The sequence below is a fragment of the Desmodus rotundus genome, chromosome 4, assembly GCF_022682495.2.
Source record: "Desmodus rotundus isolate HL8 chromosome 4, HLdesRot8A.1, whole genome shotgun sequence".
NCBI lineage: Eukaryota > Metazoa > Chordata > Mammalia > Chiroptera > Phyllostomidae > Desmodus > Desmodus rotundus.
The window spans coordinates 60,895,695-60,911,714 of NC_071390.1; the positions used below are offsets into that span (position 1 = coordinate 60,895,695).

Sequence of the window (16,020 nt, forward strand, 5' to 3'; positions counted from 1 at the left end):
ATATTAAATAGAATAATTTAAAATCCAAATTTTTAACATATCCTATATGGTTTTTATTTGCTCAATGGTATCATTTGACCAGTCCTCACCACAGAGTGTCTTTTCCTGTCATCCTCAATGACAAGCATTTCTCCATATTGACTCAATTCCACACCTTTGTACATCACTGTTCTCTGACCAATCATTGGCTGATTTCACCTAGAGAATGACTATACTTTCTTTAACATTTGGTTTTGTAGGAAACTCTATACCTGACACCTGAATCTGTATTAAAAGCCCCACCTCCGATTTCCAATTATATCTTACATGAGAGCCTTTATAACAATTCTCATACATTTTTCAATTATTGTTGTTTGTCTGGCCTGTTAATGCTAGCTTCTTTAGGATATAGTTTGAATTTTTCCTATCTGATTCCTTAGTATCCATCATAATGTATGGTACATATTAAAAGCCCAATAAGAATTCTTGAATTAAAAGTTAAATGAATAATACTTACCTAGCAGAGGAGATACCATGATCACAAAGGTGGTTTTCCCAGGGCAAGGCTTATCCATTGCATTCCAGATGTACAGACCCCTGCAATTTCCCCAAATGTGGGAAATTCGATTTCATAATTTGTGGTAGTGGGGAACCACATTCACCGTTTCCCCCCCAAAAAAGTTAAATGAATAAATAAAAGCACAAAATATCTGCTACATACCACAAAATCTTCCTTTTGATTAATTTCTGTTCCATTTCTGTGTCTATATACATTTTGGTATAGGTGCAACTAGATGTATTCATCTGTTTTCATATACCTTTGTATCATTAGTATCCATTCATATATCCAAATTCTGGTAAAGCTATAGCATATCAGTTTGATGAACAACTACTTAACTATAAGAATGGTTGGGCCTGGTTGGTGTGGCTCAGTGGTTGGAGCACTGGCCTTGGAACCAAAGGATCACCAGTTGGATTCCCAGTCAGAGCACATGCCTGGGTTGCAGGGCCAGGCCCCCAGTAGGGGGCACATGAGAGGCAACCACATATTGATGTTTCTCTCCCTCTTTTCCACCCTCACTTCCCTTCTGTCCAAAAATAAATAAATAAAATCTTTTAAAAAATCATATTTAAGAAATAAAAGTAGATTTTATACAGAAAACAATAAAAGGAATAAGGACTAAAACCATAGAGACCAGAAATAAATGAAAGGCTGAAAGTAAATGAAGAAAAAAAAAAAAAAGCTTACCTATAATTTAATATTTAGTGAAACAATAAAAAATGGAGGCAAAATAAATCCATTTTCAGATACAAAAAAAGTATGAAAAAAATTGTTTTCAGGAGGCCTATACTATAAGAAATACTAAAGATGTTCTTTACAGTCTGTTTATCTTAGTCTAGATAAAAACCCCTAAAATATTTAGAAGTGAAAAGGAAAAAAGTAAGTAAGTATCAAGTCCTTTGAAAATATTCTAATTTAAGGTCTTTAAAGGATTATTGATGGGTACAAGTAACAACAATGATAATATCTTGTTTGGTTTGTAATGAAGGGAGAAATAACATATACGATAAGTGCAGAAAGGACAAGAAGGTGATCATTGAAAAGATATTATGTAAATTTCTTACATTGTTTATGAGTTAATAGAGTATTTCTGAAAGGAATAATAAAAAAGTATTTGATTCACTCAAAAAATGCAGAAAAGAAAGAACAGGTAAACAAAGAGCAGAAGTAAAAATCACATACCAAGTTGGGAGAATTAAAAAGAAAATATTGTAGTAATTACATAAATGTAAATAAACTCACTTCTCTAACTATAAGTCAGAAAATATAAAACTGGATACAAACAAGAACCAACTGTTTTACCTATTACCACTGTAACAATTTACCACAAACTTAATGTTCTAAAACAACACATAGAGGTGTTATGGGACAAATGACTCAGACAAAGTTGTGGGGTAGCGAAGTGGAGTTTATTTATGCATGTGGACCCAGAGGAGCCAGTCTCCAAATTCTGGGTCCCGGGGCAAGACAAAAGCCTGCTTATATAGGCAGGGGGCTCACCGTTTATTGGCGCGAGAATGTGGGGCGGGGCATGGCGCAAAGCGGAAGCAGGGGCTTACAGAAGCAGAAGGCGGAAGTTAGCATGGCGGCTCATGGCTCCGCAAGACTTTCTTAAAATGGAGTTGAGCTTTCCTGTCACAGAGGGTGGAGCAAATGTAAGTTTACAGTTGTTCATAGGAAAAATAATACTATCATTAATAAATAATGATACAAGAATAAACCTTCCACAAACAACAGCACAGTGATTACCAGAGGAAAGGGGGGTGGGAGGAGGTAGAAGAAAATAAAGAGATTATAAATTGTCACAGAAGACTTGACTTTGTGTGGTAAACACACAATACAAAACATAATTTTGTTAACCGATGTTACCCTACTAAATTTAATTAAAATTTTTAAAGATTTAAAATAAAAAATAAAAGAATAAATGCTGTGTTTTATGTATTCACAGCTATAAACATACTTTTGCCCCACCCTGTATTATCTTGCAGTTCTAGAGGTCAGAAGTCTCCAATGGGTCCAGAGGACTGTGTTCCCTCTGAGGGTCTATGGGGTAATCTGTTTCCTGTTTTTCAGCCCCAAGCAATAGCCTACATTCCTTAATTCTCAGCTACGTATCGACCTAAACCTGTGTGTTTTTTTATTCATATCTCTTTTAACCTTCCCTTCCTCTTTCTCCTGTGAGTATTGGATAAGTTTGAATCATCTAGGATTTTTCTCTCATTTTAAAATCCTTAATCAGAACTGTGAAATCCTTTTTGCCACATAAAATAACATCTTCACCAGTTCCAGGAAACTTGAAGGACATCCTTGGAGTGGCCATATTTCTGTCTACCACAACCAACTATAGATTGTTTATGATACACACTTTAAACATAACAATATAAGCAGGTTGGAAGTATATCCCGTACAAACACTAAACATGACAAAGCTTGTAAGGCTACATTAATGTCAGAAAATACACACCTCAAATGAAGAGAATTACCATAAGAGTTATATGTAACTATAAAATGTCTTTCATCAAGGAGATATAAAAATCTTATATGTTTATAGAGCTATCTAAGCCCTCAAATACATGAGACAAAAAATTATCAGAAATAAAGGGAAATATGTATACAATAATATTGAAAATTTAACTCTAGTCTCTTTGAAATAGATAAAACAATTATATAAGAATTTAGAAGGACTAAGAAGACTCAGACAACACTCTAAGTCACTTGAATTCATCCTAACTTAAGGAACACTTCACCCAACAACAAAAATACAGATTCTTTTCACTTATCTAGATCTTAGTCTGGACCTTGAAACAATTCCCAATACATTTCAAAGAACTGAAAATCATATGAGAATATATTCCATGACCAAAACAGTCCTACCTTAAAAACAAAAAGCAGTTAGATAGAAAAACTTCAAATATCTAGATATTTGCAAACTATTAAAAATAAGCCATAGGTCAAAGAAGAAATCACAAGAGAGGTTTAGGACTATTAAAGTTATAGTTAAAATATAATGTATCAATAGTTGAATGATACAACCAAAGCAATGCTCAGAGAGAAGTTTACTGCTTTAAAATACAATAAAAAGCAGATATGTATAAATTCAATGATTTATACTACCATCTTAAGAAGGTAGAAAAAAAAAGAGTAAGTAGCAATAAATTAATTAAAATTAAAAAACAAGAAAATCAACACGGTAGAAAAGAAACAAACAGTATAGAAAAATGAATCAAAGTTTGTTCTTTAAAAAAAATTAAACAAAAAAGTTTAAAACTGTTAAGCCTACAGCAAGGCAGGTAAAGAAAGAAAGATAAAAATGAAAACTACTAATATTGCAAATAAAAGATATTACTGTTCCTTATGAATAAAAAGGATGCTAATTGAATATTTTAAACAGTTTTATGCTAATAAATTTTAAAAGTTACCTCAGTGAATATTCCATGTGTACTTGAAAAGAATGTTTATTCTGTTGTTGAGTGAATTGTTCTATAAATGTGAATTAGGTCAATTTGACTAATATTATTACTTAATTGATTTTCCTCACTGATTTTTCTGTCAACTAATTCCACCAACGAAAAGGACTATTAAAATCCCCACTTATTAAAAAAAGTTACATGAAAGGGACAGAATTTTTAAAAACAACTTACTAAAACTGGCAGAACTAAATATTGGAAATAGCTCTGTATATACTAAAGACATTGAATTTGTAATTAAAATAATTACCATTGCAAAAAACAAAAACAAAGAACAAAAAAACCCTCCAGGGCCAGGTAGTTTCACTAGCATTGTGTTGAACAGGAATGAAGAAATAATGCCCACCTTGTACCCACTGTGTCATAAAATAGAGTAGGACACACACTTGCCAACTCATTTTATAAGTCCAGTGAAACCATGATACCAAATACTTTCAAGGACATTACAGAGAATGAAAATTACAGACATATAACCCTCATGACTACAGATTTTCAAAAAATTATTACAAAATATTAGGGAATCAATTCCATAATACATAAAAATGATACAAAATATATTATCAAGAATGGTTTATACCAGAATTACAATTAATATTAGACACTTATTCATTGTAACCACATTAACAAGTTTTTAAAAATCACATATAATCTAACTAGATGCAGACAAAACATCTGACAAGATTAGAAATCCTTTCAAAATAAAATATCTCAGGGGAAAAGGAATTAAGCTTTAAATTCTTTAATCTGCAGCAGAGTATTTATGTAAAGCCTACAGCTAAAACCATATTTAATGTTAGGTCGGAGTCGCTCAAGAAACATGATGGATGCAGCAAGCTAAGGAGCAGGGTTTATTAGCGGTGAATAAGGGGGAAGTGGAGCCAACCTAGGGAGGTTGGGACTTGCCAGGGGAACGTGGAGAAAGTGGAGCCAACCAAGGAAGGTTAAGACTCATGGGGAAAAGTGGGGCCAACCAAGGGAGGTTGGGGAGCCAACGAAGGAGGTTAAGACTCTTTCGGTTGTTCTTAGGGCAGGGTTTTTAAGTGCAAAAACCCACAAAGGGTAACTGGTTGGGGTGTCAGAATCTAATTGGCTAGAGCTGGTTGCTGGGTGCTATTTCTGCTGACCATTGTTCTTGATACATCTTGTTAGGCTCAAGTTAAAGCTGCATCCTGTTATGCCGGATCAGCCCGCCCCAGACCCCAATATTATTAGCCTGGCATCTGTTTGTCCTGGGTAGGGTCAACAGGCAGTTTCCCAGGCAGGCATTTTCCCAGGCTACAGTTTCCCATGTTACAGTTTTCCCACCTGGCGATTTTCCATTCCTGCTAGGCCTACCTAGGTCTGTCACTTAATGGCAAAATACAGGCTTTCCTTGTAAAATCAATAACAAGAAAACAATGTCCACTGCTACTATTTCTATGCAACATTGTACCAGAAGTTCTAGCTAGTTCAATAAAGCAGGAAAAATAAGTGAAATGAATTAAGATTGGAAGAAAGAAGTAAAATTGTTTTTATTTGCAAATGATAAGATAGCGTATAGAGAAAATTGCAAGGGATATAAAAATGGGGGAAAACTAAAATTAATAGTAGTATTCAATATCTAGCAACATTACTAGGCATAATGTCAATATATAAAAATCAATTATATTTCCACATATTAATAATAAATAATTTGTAACCTCAAATTTTAAACTGTAATATTCTAAAACAGTAAATACAAATAAACTTAATGAAATTCTTTTCTAGGAATTCTACATTGAAAACTATAAAACATTTCTGGCACAAATGAAAGACAACTCCGTAACAAGGTAATCCATGTTTATGGATGGGATGTCCCAAAGATGTCTTAAATTTATCTTTAAATTACATGAAATACCAGGAGGAGGAATTGAGCAAAAAAAGAAAAGGGAATCATGGACATGGATATCAGTGCAGTGATTGTGGGGTGGGGGGAGGTAGGAGACAGTAATAAGGGGGATAAATGGTAATGGAAAAAATACAATTAAAAAACTTCAGAGACCTTCCCCTCAAAACTACATAAAATACCAAACAAAATCCCAGCAGGATTTTTTATAGAGATCATCAAGCTGATTCTAAAACTTACATGGAAATACAAATCACATAAATTAGACAAAAGAGCATTGAAGAGAAATGAAAGACATATACCTGACTTCAAGACTTATTATAGAGCCTTTAATAATCAACATTAGGATGAGAATTATGTGAGTCAAAGCTCACTGCATTGTATTTTTAGCTCACAATTAGATTTTGTCTCAAGAAAAATGTCAAAAGCCATAAAAAGTAAATGATAAAACACATATAAAAGATTCTATCTCAATCTTATTTTATCTCTCTATTTATCTAAAATCTATCATCTATATATCTATCATCTCTATATATATGGAATGTAGTTTAATAATCATATATTGGGGGGGATCCAGAAAAATGGAATTTATTTATAAAAAATTGTGTATTTATTCTTACATGTTTAAACTTCAGTCACCTTCAAAGTACTCTCCATTTGATGCAATACACCTAACAAGATGTTTTTCCACTGCTCAAAATATTTTTTGAACTCATCAATTCCTTTTAATGCTTTTACTGTTCTTCGTTTCATTGTTTCCACATTGGAACAAAGTTTCCCTTTGAGGATTTTTTTCACCCTGAGAAACGAAAAAAGTCACTCAAGGTGAGATTGGATGAATAGAGAGGGTGGGGCATAGAGGTCATTCTGTTTATGGTCTAAAACTGCTGAACACTCCTCGTGGTGTGGGCAGGTGCACTTGTAAATCACCCCTCATGAAGTGGGCAAATGTGTTGAAAGAGGTCTCAAAAAATTTCACCAAAGCCAGACAGCCTCTCACAACAATGCCAGCGGGTACACTGATACAGATGGGTTCATTCCTAGAACACTAACCTAGTGGGGGATGTGTGTACTACAAGGGGCCCACCCTCCAAAAGATAATTCTGTTTTATTTGTGGGGGTTGCCCCTCATATATATGATTTAGAGGTTTTCATAGAGTAATGGAATAAAGCGATTTGTCCTATCCACAAGTTTGCTGGCAAGCTAAAACAACAAATATATGTATATATATTTTTGACTACATATATGTGTATATATATATATATGCGTATATATATATATATGGTCACTCAAATTTCCTCTGCTTTTTAATTTTTTAACCTTCTAAATTCTTTTTTATTTCTCTCTCTTTTTACTTTTTAATTGAATTTATTAGGGTGACACTAGTTAATAAAATTATATAGGTTTCAGATGTACAATTCTATAATCCATCATCTGTATACTGTACAGCGTGTTCACCACCCCAAGTGTCTGTGCTTATGTTTTAATGCAGAATAAAAATGCATACTACCAAAAGGTTTTGGTGAGGTTTATTCATAGAACTGTGAAATACAAATCTTCTTCCAGCCCTCATTCAAGCTGTATAATATTATTAGATAATATTTTAGCCTGACCCAGGATAAGGCATCATAAACATGAACGCCAGCCTCCCAAACCGTGCCTTCCATTAACTTCTAATCAATAACAGAACTTCTGGGTCTCAGTTTCTGAGACTTGGCTGTCTCTTCTGTGTTGCCCTATTTAAATTGGGCCTATGCCTTAGGAACTGTGTCTGATGTCTTCATTTGTTTGTTGGCCTGGAGGGGAAGGAATGGAATGCAGTGGGACAAGTATTTTAAATTATTTAAATTATTTCTCAGTTTATGACATTCAGTGGGAACTATAAATACCAGCTCTTACTGTAGTTATAACTTCTTTAATCTACAAATAATTTACAGGGGCAAAGGTGGTTGCAATGCAAACTGAAGCCGGAGAGAAAAGGAGGACCAAATGTGATAGGAAAAACCATTTGGAATTTACGCTATGGTCAGTGGGTTTTGAGCAGGAGAGTGACCTGAGCAGACTTCTCTTTTGGAAAGATCACTCTGACAGCTTTGTGATTGACAGATTGGAAGGGACTAGCAATGGAGGAAGAGTAACACTGTGACAAATGCAGAAATACAGGTGATATTGAAATTGTACTAAACTAGTAACACCAATAAAGATAGAGATGAGTATAATAATTTTTAGGGAGGCAGAATCAACATGACAATGATTAAGAACTGGAGTTGGATAGTGACAGACAGAAAATGTCTACAAGTGCTTTCAGATTTCTGGTTTGGAGGTTTTACATCATTGTCAGCTTAAGAGTGAGCAAGATAATCAGTTTATCTCTGGGCCATTTTAATTTTTAAGCCAAATCAACCTGGAAGGCTCAAGAAGTCTCTAAATGTGAGACATCGAAGGAGGCAAATGGGAATGTGGCTGGAGTTTTGGAGTAAATTCAGAGCTGGTGATATCTAATTTCCTTTTTTAATTAAGCTGCTTTAGCTCACCAGCACACTCGTGGATAAGACAAATGTCTACTGAAACCTCTAAATCATATATGTGATTATTAGACTGTATTACAAGATGCAGCTGATGAGGAACATCCCCTCATGAAATTTTTGCCATCAGCCCTGCTGTTTGCTTGAATTCTACTCTCTGACAAATGTTTCATAGTCTTGTTCATTGTTCCTATTCTGTGCTACAATTCAACATTTTTGTTCTTATGCTTAATCCTCTCTTCCAATTTATACGCAGTTTATTACACTTCTACATTTTCAATGATCACACATACAAATATAGATTGTAACTGTAGCTCAGTGCTGTGGCCAAAGTTTAGATTCAAACTTTTAACTGATTTTGTTCAGTACTTCTTTCTTTTTTCCAGGCTGCAATCACCTTACATTTGCCCTATCCTGAATTAAGCCTACAATTACCTTCCAAACCATTTGCCGCTATCACTTTCCTAATCTGAATTAATAGCATTTTCTTAGCTATCTGATATAGGTATCTCAACATTCATTCCTCTCCCTTACCTCCCATGGATCATTAAGTTCCTATTTCGTTTACACCTTAAATCATTGATTTAATCTTCGACATCAACACAGTTTGAAATAGACTCTTAACTTTGCCTCACAGTCTGCTTCACAAATCTCAAAATGTGATTCCTGAACCAGCAGTATCAGTTTCAACTGATCACTTGCCAGAGACCTAATAAATCAGAAACTCTGAGGGTCAAGCCCTTTAATCTGGCTTTAAGGTGATTATGATTTAGGCAACTCCGTAGCACAAGTGAGGCAGTGGTCAGCGGCATGGTATCTCAGTGTCCTCTGTTAGGATTTAGGCACCCTGGAGTCAGTGCATGTGAGTGTGCATCAGTTCACTGGCCTCTTTAATTTCTTCTTCTGTCAGTTTAATGGGTTCAATTAGATGATCTCTAGGACAGCTACAAGAATGTTCCTGAGTGCTTTCCAGGGGATAAGCACTATACTGAGAGTTTGCACACATTGACTCACTTGGTAGTAAGCAAGAATACACTGAAGTAGTTTTTATTTTTATCCCCATCATATGTATGAGTGAACTAAAGTGCAGAGTGATCACTCCCCCAAATCATACAATCACCAAGTGAGTACATAATTCACATGAAAACTAGTATCTGTGAGCATTTGCTTATCGTTTGCAGTCTCCTACCTGAAAACTAGTATCTGTGAGCATTTGCTTATCGTTTGAAGTCTCCTACCACTAAGGCTTTCTGCTCTGTGGAAAGAGTGGCAAAAGCAGATAGAGTCGCTGAGACCAATAAAACATTGAATGTAACATAGGCATTTTATATATATATATATGTCTGGTACATATATATAAATACACATATATACATAAATACACATATATATACAGGGTCTGACATGAATAACTCACCTTTTTTATTATAAAATCTTTTATTACAAAATCATAAGCATGTAATTCTGTAACATAACAATATCACACTCAATGACATCATATGACATTTTAGGTGAAATGTTCAAATTAAAATTACAAATTATTATATCCATATTAATATGATATCATATTATATCATTATTATAGTATATGCCAAACCAAGTGAAATAGTCTCTGATATTTTGATGGGCACGGAACTGTTCAATACAGAAAATTTGAAAACTGAACCATGGGTAATAAAGGGCACCAGAGACTTGGTTCCCATAACATTTCCCACAGGTAAATGTACTCAGGGAGAATTTCTTTGGATAAATGTGTCCTCCTGCATATTTTAAAAAAGGCATTTAATCTCTCCTAGAAATTACTCTGCAGGTACATATTTCAGGATTCAGTAAATTAGTTTAAAGAGTTTGCTAATTTTGTGGAAAACCAAGGGCAAATTTGTTATTTTCAGAAGTTGAAATGTAACACAAGCATAAGAACATTTTGCAGTTCAAAATAAAGAATGTTGGGTGAATAGTTCAAAATAAGTATACTTACAATGATGAACAGTTATTTTTTTCCTCTTAAGCCCAGAACTTTAAAAATTATATATATATATATATATATATATATATATATATATATATATATATATTCATGTGTATATGATGAAGTATGTTCAGAAAGTATCCAGCCATGTACTATGGAAAAGGGACAGTTATTGGAGAAGATATAAGATACAAGAAACATTGTACATAGGACAATGATGCCTCAGTCCCCTTCAAAGTAGGCACCTTGGGACCTCACACAATTCTCCCAGTTGCCATCAGCTGCAACTAAATATATAGAAAACCTTTCCATCTCAGATGTTCTATTTAGACTGCCCCTTATTCTTGGCTGAAAGCCACACTTACCAGTGCTATAAGCCCCAAACCTTGGGATAACCCTGGACATGTCATTGTCCCTCTCCTTAAATGTCTGATACATCTGCAGCTTGGTAGCTCTCACTTCCCAATGTTCAAATCCAAATACTCTCTGTATCTATACTTCCAACACCCTAATCCAAATACCATTACCATCAGCTCAGGCTTCCTCTGCTGTATTCCCTAGTGAGAATTACAGTATCTTTAAAATCACAAACTGAGTAATTTACTCTCCAGTGTAAAACCAGATAGTATGTTATTGTAACAAATTCAGTGGCTTAAATCTATGCAAACCTATTATCTCACTTTTTTTTTTGGTCAGAAGTTGGGAAGGACTCAACTAGGTCCTCTCCTTAGGGTTTCTCAAGGCTGATATCAAGGTGTTGGCAGAATTAGAGGATATGTGCAGTTATCCAGGTAAAAATTGACAGTGTTTTGAGCCAGTGTAGTGACAGTGGTATAAGGGAAAGTTAAAGAATATTTTACTAGGGAATTCTCAGAAACTTACAAAAAGATTATTTATTATAGAAAAACTATACAACCAAGCAATGATGCTCAGTTTCCAAAAATGTAGACCTGATTTGATTATATTCCAGCCTGTAATGCTTTTCTTAGGGAGTATAATAATGGTATTTTCACTCTGTATGTGTCCCACACATCTAATGTCTCCACAGACAGTGTGAAATCTAGTAATTTTGAACCTCTCACCAATCTTTGAGTAAATTGATAAAGTGATAACCCATATTTTTGTTTTCAGTTCCTACAACATAATATCTTACTTTCCTTGCCTGTAAAAATCAGAAAAATAGCCAGTTTAAGTATCAACTCCTCCATTAATCCTTTCCTTACTGGCCCCTCAAATAATACATTCATTTCTATATATGGGCTCCTAAAGCACTCTGTTTTCACATGATTCACAAGTAATAATTGATATACGTTTCATTATATACATCTTGTACTTCTCCATTGTATTGCGGTTCTCTAGAGAAATAGGATGAATAGGATAGATGATAGATACATAGATAGAAAGATGTAGATAGATGATAGATAGAATAGATAAATGGAATGTAGATAGATAGATATAGAATATATATGATAGATATAATAGATTTATTATAAGGAATTGACTCACCTAATTATGGAAGCTGAAAAGTCCTACAATCTGCAAAGTGGAAATTCTGAAGGGCTGATGGTTTCATTCCAGTGTGAAACCCATAGCCTGAGACCCAGGAGAGCCAATGGGGTAAGTCCAGTCTAAGTCCAGGAAAAGACCACTGCCCCAGCTTAAAGACAGACAGTCAGAGAGAAAGAGAAAGAATTCTTTTGTACGCAGACTTTTGTTCTACTCAGTCCTCCGATGGACTGAATGAGGCCTACCTACACTGGGGAGAGCAATCTGCTTTACTTACTACCTTACTGATTCAGTAGAACAATGTTTAACTAAATATCAAGACACTTAATGTCCCAGTTAAGTTAACACATAAAATTAACCATGACATCCATTGACACTATGATTTTCAAGTTTGGGATTATATTTTATGTATCTATTTATTTCCTGAGAGTACCAGGTACATATGAGATGCTGAGCAAATTTTTGTTAGACAGATAAATACATTTTATTAATATTATCAACACTCCAGCCATTAAAGGTACAAAAGAAAAAAAAAAGACACAGAGGAAAAAAGTACCATAAAACGTGAACTCAGTTTGGTAAGGAAATAATTCTAGCACTGATACGCCTGGTAGTTAGGATTATACATATTTCCCAAATATACCATAGCTGACAAACTTAAAAGTAAATAAAGAGTCCAGCTATTTTATTTTACACTATGTTTGTGTAGTAAATAAATGAATCCTCGTTAAGGAAGATAGGTTAATGTGTATGCTGACCATGTACTGGATTGAATGTAGGTATCCTCATCAGTCTAGGCTTCTTGTTTTGTTTTCTCTGGAATGGTAGGACCCTGCTATGCAAAGCATTCTGCAATCCCTCAGCAGTTTCAGTTAAGCTATCTTGTAATTGATTCATTTAAATAGAACCCTTGATAAGATAATAAACCATCTTGTTGTGGTTGTTGTTGTTATTCTTCTTCTCCTTCTCCTTTCTGCTTTTTTTGCTCATCCTTCCTTCCTTTCTTCTCCATCTCCATCTCCTCCTCCTCCTCCTCCTCTTCCTTCTCCTCCCCCTCCTCCTCCTCCTCTGATGTGGATCCCAGCCCATGGGATCCATGTGTTGTGGCTGCAATTGACAAATTCACAAGGACTACAGAAATCCTGTGGAGAAAAAGGGACGGCATGGCCACTCTCTAAGTGAGAGAGGGCCAGAGGGCCAGAGAGCCTGACTCCTGACTGGATAGGCTTTTGTTGCTTTTCTGGGCACATTACATCAAGGGTGGTCCTCATTTACTATGCACAGGTTCACTGTAGGTGATTACCTTTTACAGATAACAAAGAAAAGAATGTTGCTAATTACTTCAAAGAGAAGGATTTTACAGATTAAGAGGAAAAGTGGTTGGACTGGTTACACTCCATATTTGGGAAGTTTAGCTCAGACTTTAGGGAGTTACTTTAGAGATATGCACTAAGCATTTGCTGCCTCAATCCAGGGTGAGAGAGTTTTAGCAAAAGCAAGTCTCATAGAAGCCTAGGTACAATGCAGGCCTGATTCCCCACAGGAGAACCTGTCCATGGGTGTGGGTCCTGTGTGCTGGACCTCAATCCCCACTGGCTTTTCCAAGTGGGGGCTGGGCTACATTTCCCACACCATGCAGAACGGTTGCTTATACTCCTCCTCTGTCTCTCTCATAGACATGATTTTATAGGGTGTGATATTAACCAATTAAATCACAGCAGGATAATTTCAAAAGCCTTTTGAAATCAAACATTACTGATTGTCCCATTTTTTTGCAGTATAAATTCTTTCAGGGAGGTAATTTTCCCAGGCTTCGAAAACTCTCTTTAAATAAAATTGGCTTTTGTAGATTTGATTTAGAGTGAGGCAGTTGGCATGCATTACAATCCAAAGATTTAGGGACTTAATTATAATTGAGAGTTGGCATGCAAGAATATAGATAGAATGAAAAGACAGAGGTAAATTCTATAAATGTAACATAAATGTGCTCTTAATACACTGCTATATAGAGGGCTCTACCAGCCAAGAATGTACTGAGCCCCAAACAATGAGCCCTTGGCTCTTTCTATAGATTTGTGGAACAAAAATATTGCTATATCACCACAAAAATTTTGCAGCTATATCCAAATAACATAGCTGCAAAATCATCCTTGTTTGAAAAATATAAAACATCAAGTTTTATTACATTGAAGAAGTAATACTAATTAATTTCAAAATAAATTGGCTCTTCAGCAATTTATGGTTTTTCTGAAATATTTACATATACCATATAGTGTGGAGAGAAAAGGCAGTTACAGCTTCCTCACAATGTACTGTGCTGGATAGAATTTATTTCTTGGTTGCTGAGTAAAATTAATACTTTACTATAATGTGGTAGAAGGTCACTAGTAATAAATTGGTCCCAATCCTACATTGTCATAAACAAGGAGTCTGAGAGTAAGGTTATTCTCGGTTAAACAAAAATGTGAAAAAATGGAGGAAGATGGTAAAAAAATAAAGATAATTAAGTACTAACAAGGTATGATGACACTAGTAATACTGGTGTATGATGTATATGAAAGTTGTTAAGAGGTAAATTCTAAAATTACTCACTATAATGAGAAAAAATTTCTATTTCTTTTTATTGTATCTACATATATGAGATGGTGGATAAACTTACTGTGGTAAGCATACTACAATACACATAGGTCAAACCTTTTTGTTGTACACCTGAAATTCATACAGTGATGTATATCAGTTATGTATCCATAAAACTGGGGAAAAATGATAATTAACCTTGACAAGAAAACATATATTAAACAATATTCTATCTATTATAAGAATCTGTTCCTTTGACAAAAATATTATGTTTTTATTCTTATACTTCTAATCACTCAAATATTACCTTTATTTTGATTGTCTAGTAAAATAATGATTATTGTAGCAAATCCAGAAACAAAGAATGAGGATATAGACACTAAGGAAAGTCAAGACTCAATTCCAAAAGCCCTATAGCATGCTATGTGTCACATAAAAGCAGGTGGGAGGTTACAGGTTTGGGTTATTTAGGACTGGATAAAAAAAGAAGAAACAGACCTGATCATATCATGTCTACAATAACAATCAAGACAAACATCTGGTCCAATAATAGACTGAATATGTACTATTACAGTTTTCACACAGTAGAAGAAATAACAACTAAAGAAAAGTTACAGTGTATCCATATGCTATGTTTTTAAGCAAAGGCACACCCATCCCACCTTCTTAGCCAGACCTACCAAGGAAATCAGATTCATTTGATCTGAAAGTGATAAGAGTTAATAACTCATTGAAACTTGTAACATTCAAGATTACAGAAACCAGAAAGCGGATTTTTTCTCATAATTTCTCTCCCCCTAACTCATCCATGACTCTGTAGGCATCTATACAGGTTAGTCCCCTCTCAAGTATCATTACTGATATAGGTGGACAAGTTTTTTCTTACTATCTCTAAGCCCAGTATATGCATCTCTTAACTTTTTCTTTACCCCAGTACTTTCCCAGTTATTTAAAAATGTGGGAAACTTAAAATTCTGTAGTATCTCTGGTGGGAGAAGAAGGAAAGGGATTATAAATCTAAATAATTGAGGTATTGAGAAAATTGTCTTAGCATGGGGCATAGAACTATGGAGACTTAATGTACATTGATATAAGCATTAATGGATGCTTCATTTTGCACAATACACTATATCATTGCTGACGCTGTCACAGGGTGCAGCCCAGGCTCCCCCAAGAAGGATTTGTAATGGGGTCCAGGACTTGGGGTGTCCAGGAAATATTAAAAATATAGGATGCCCTCACCCTCATAAGTCTTAACTGGAGGATAGGACACATGGAGGAGGAACATTGAGAGTTATTTTGTATATTAACAGTTTTGCAAATAACCACAAAAATGGTTATTTAACATATCTATAATTTTTATTAGTTTCATAGATATGTTAAGTAGCTGTGGCCTGCTTTGAGCCATGAAGATGGGTGTGACTTTGACCCCTGACATAACTAGGAGGCAACTCCCCCTGGTTACAGTGCCTGCATGAGAGCTTGGAGATGGTTGACACTCGTGCCAAGGGGCCATGCCTGTCTGGACTTATGGCAGCCCAGAAAAGCTGGAAAAATATGGGAATGCTGGC

General features: G+C 34.9%; 1 non-coding gene across 1 annotated transcript; it reads left to right on the forward strand.

Moving 5' to 3' along the window:
• Positions 1-488: 488 nt before the first annotated feature.
• On the forward strand, positions 489-651 carry LOC112305652 (U1 spliceosomal RNA). Its single transcript, XR_002974828.2, has one exon. It is a non-coding gene; the product is annotated as a U1 spliceosomal RNA (small nuclear RNA).
• Positions 652-16,020: the final 15,369 nt, after the last annotated feature.